The 4,325-nt window shown below is 36.4% G+C and overlaps 1 pseudogene; it reads right to left on the bottom strand.

Annotated features, from left to right (window-relative positions):
* Positions 1-695: 695 nt before the first annotated feature.
* LOC148948659 (hypoxia up-regulated protein 1 pseudogene) lies at positions 696-3,296 on the bottom strand (annotated as a pseudogene).
* Between the last annotated feature and the right edge of the window lie 1,029 nt (positions 3,297-4,325).

Below are 4,325 nucleotides of genomic sequence, written 5' to 3' on the forward strand. Positions count from 1 at the left end.
CGATGTTCCAGTGCCAAGCTATCTCTTGAATTACTAACCAATACTATAATTAAGTGGCGTATAAAATTTAGTATAGGCAAAAGGTCGTTCTTTATTATAAAATGAAAGACTGCAGTGTGAAAAGACATCGAAAATGCAGTTTTTGGTGGAACAATTTATTCTCTTTTAGAAATAATTTATATTAGTTACAAAAAGTTTTTAACCCAATTAATTTCCTTTAAAATGAGCTATTGAACAACCCTCTACGATGTTCCAGTGCCAAGCTATATCTGGATACAAAAGAAAAGAGAAAAAATATCCCGTTTGTGGAGACTAACGTGGTAAAAGTCAATTCGCTTGATTTTCAAGCCAACATATTTTCTTTGTTATTCAAGCCAAAGGGCGGTAAGTTTCCTTTATAGAGGTTTCAGACAAGGCGGTTCTAATGGTGTACTTTTTGTTTTGATCTGACTCCATTCTTAGGAACTATGGGTTTTTATATTTCTTAACATTGGACGTGATCGTCTCTTACTAGGTTGCAGCGGTAGGTTGCAATAGAATAGGTTGCAATAGGTTGCAATAGGTTGCAACTGAATATGTGATGTTCAAACTTATTAATAGTCAATATATTTCATGTAAAACTAAAAAAGTAGAATTCCATTAATTCTTCTTCTTTTCATAAATAAATTAAAAATCAATGCTAGAACAAGTTAAAATCATAGTTCTAAATGTGAATTGTCACTATCTTTGCCATTGGCCTCGTTTTGATCGGTCTTCAATTCTTCTTCTGCTTCGTTTTTCCGTCTTTGTGGCTCATCTTCTCTTTTTTCGGGTTCCTGTTCAGTTTTTTCTGCAGTTTCGTTCATCTTTTTGAATTTACCTTTCCAACTACTTGTCTCATTCTTTGTTCTAATCTTTTCAACAGTCTCCTTCAATTTTCTTGCTCTGTTTGTCTGCATCCTCGTGGTCGAAATGCGCAGCTCACGTTCCAAATCATTGGCTTTATCCAGAAAGGCTAAATTAGTAAAGCTAGGATTTTCAGTAGGTGCCTGAGATTTTAAAATTGGCATTGTGTCGATGAGCCATGCTTCAATCCTATTAATGAATGCAGAGAGACTATTAAATTCATCTTCTTCCAAGCATCGCTCTTCAGATGAGGCATTTCTATGTCTTTCAACATTATTGGAGCTAACATTCAAAGCTTGTACAAGAACAGAAACTGCCTGGTCTCGGTTTTTCATTTCCGCAGCTCTGAATTCTACATCTTTAGCTATTTCTTTGACATCTAAGAGTTTTTGACGAAGAGTATCAGTTGAAGCTTCAAAACCATATTCATCAAACCAAATGGCAACTTCTGAGCATTTAGTGCGAATTGCTTCTTTCTCTTCGTCTGTTGACACTAATGCATGTTCATCTTCATAAATTTTATTTTGCATTTCCAGAACATATGATTCTAAAAGGTTAAATGCCTGCTCTCTTTCTTTTTTTATTTTGTCCGCTTTGTTAATTTTCCGAACTCTGTCCATTATGACGTTAAAAGTTTGAGGGGTAAAATCAGTAAGGTCTAGGTAAGATTCAACAAAAGCTATTTCTTCTTTAATGGTGATTACTTCTGGTTTCTTTTCTTTCTTTGCAGCTGTGCTATTGCGTCCATTTGTGCTATTGACGTTTGTTGTATTTGCTTCAGGATTTTCAGGAGAGGTGGCGTTTCCAGTCTCGTCCGGATTTAACTTTTCAAATGTGCTTTCAACAGAATTCAAATTTAAAATACCACTTTCATCTATGTAGAAATGGACTTTAATAACTTTAAATTCAGTGCTACTTTCAGTATTCTTTTCAATACTTCGTTTGACTCCATCCAGTTTAACCACACTAATGTTCAAAATTGGCGGATTCAGTTTCATTTGCTCAGTAGGAGCATAATTAACGTTAAACTCAAAATCTTCCGTGGGCTTGTTGAATGTCAAGATCTTCTTCTGTGGATAAGGATTCAAGAATGAATACAATTTTCTTCTAACAGCCTTTCCTTTCTTTTCCTCATCTACTTGACGCTCAAACTCTACTTCAATAGGTACCATTATTGAATCCTTTATTACAAATTTCTTAACCTTAAAACCTGTGCTTAGATCTGCTGCGCGGTAAACAGCCCCAAGAGCACATGCTTCATCAGCATTAATATTCTTACTCAATTCACGGCCGGTGATTCCAATCAAGCGTGCTTGCACTGCGGGCATCCGAGTATTTCCTCCAACTAAAATTACTTGTTCAATCCTATCCAGAGAAAGTCCAGATGTTTCCAGAGCTTGCAGAAGGGGTCCTTGCAATCTATCTAATAGATCAGCCGACAGTTCTTCAAGCTGAGTTCGTGTCACTAAATGTTTAAAGTCTTTTTCGTCTAAAAGACCTTCTATTTGTGCAAAATGTTCAGAATTTGCACTCAGGACATTTTTTACACGCCCAGCTTCTTTGAAGAGTTTTGCAAAAGCTCGAGGATTCTTCGTTACATCGTTTTCAGTCTTTTTCATCTCATTAAACGCATTTGCCAAATGTAACTGAAGTCTTCTTTGGATTTCAGATCCACCAAGGGTTCGATCAAATCCCACGCCTACAACGGCTAGTTGGGGATTCGTCTCAGAGTACCCTCTTTCTTTTGTATTAGCTGTCTGATAAGCTATAACAGATGCAACTGTACTAGAAGCCCCCATATCGTAGAACAAAAAGTATCTGGCAGTGTCGTTCCATTCTTTGCTTCTGAATATGCCAAAGTTTAGGCCAATTGCTGCATTTGTGTTTACTAGCTGCAGCACTTTGAGTTCACCAATGGTAGCAGCCTTCATCATAGCCCTTCTTTCAGCTTGATCGAAGTACGGTGGAACAGTAATAACTGCTTCTCTAATTGGCACTTGCTGAGAAAATACTTCCGCATAGTCGCGAGCTTTGGCAAGAATTTGGCCGACTAATTCCTCCACCGTATACACTTCTCCAGATTCGTGCTTGAACATCACAGTTTGACGTTCTGCATAAGGTACAATCTCGTGATATGGAAACATTTCCTGATAGCGCTTAACTGAAGGATGATCAACAGTCTTTTCAAGTAGATCAGTTAGGTGTGTATAACAATTCTTGGGAAATCCGACACCTACAGCCAAAGCATCCTCTCCAAATGTTCGCTCACCATTCCTAAAAGCAATGGCCACTGGTGTCTTCCGTTTTGATTCTTTGTTAAGAGCAACTTCTAGTGGCATTCCTGGAGAGACTATTCCAATTTTCATCCATTCTGTACCAAGATCTATTGAGATTACAGCTGCAGTTCTCATTTCTCTGGATATTTTAGGAGCATGGCTACTTAAAGTACCAAGGAAACCAAAATGAAAACATATTTAGCCCTCTTTATCTATCTTAGGTCACATTCATACCTCTTAGGTCTTTCAATAAGTGAAATGGTTACTAAAGGATCCTAAATATTTTTGCAGTTTACAAAGTTTTACAGCTGTTACTCATACCTTTTGATTCCGTTCATCATTATAATATTCGTTCATAAGAATTCGTTCATCATTATAATGACGTCATATACACCACAGACTTCTTTTTCTTTTCCCTGTTGCATCAGTTACTATGAGATAGACTTCGGTCCTTTCTGTAATTACTGAATCCAAATCCAGAAAGACAGAACATGCTTGGGTAAAAAGTGGACTTTGTGACTGGAACAAGACTTCCAGGATCGGCCCACCCATTTCATGGAGACCGTTGAGTTGATGATCCATTAACTAATTTCATAAGGAAGTATTTCCTCTCTGTTCAACATTACAATTGTTAATTCTTAGTCCAGAAATGTTTCAAGTATTTGAGACATTTATGATCAATTTTGAAAAAAAAGCGGCAAAATTTTGGATGACACGCTTTCTTTTTTTGATACTCATAAAAAAAGGCTTTTTTGGTGAATATCTGATATCTTGGTACTATCTGAAATAACAGGCACGGTGGCTGAGCTCTCAGCCCACAATACTAATAAATACTAAAAATCTCTTTGTAGGGACCTGTTGCACTGTTACAGCTTAAAACAAAGTATTCCTCTTGCGGTAAATTTTACGTTGGTCGAATGCACCAACAATTTGTGGAACGTTTTATTGAGCACCATTATTAATTAAGTTTCAGTTAACAAATAATTTTTGTTAACCCCCCCCCCCCTAAAAAAAAAATTACTGCAATTTACATAATAATGGATAATTTTACAAAAAAAAACCGTATTGACAAACACCATTTATGATGAACTATATCGATCCTATATGTATATAGGAAAGAGTTCGTTCTTTATTATAAATTCTATTCACGTCATAGCTCTAATA

This window comes from Artemia sp. Qi Xiang Cuo, chromosome 9 (assembly GCF_049724085.1).
Source record: "Artemia sp. Qi Xiang Cuo chromosome 9, ASM4972408v1, whole genome shotgun sequence".
NCBI classification, from domain to species: domain Eukaryota; kingdom Metazoa; phylum Arthropoda; class Branchiopoda; order Anostraca; family Artemiidae; genus Artemia; species Artemia sp. Qi Xiang Cuo.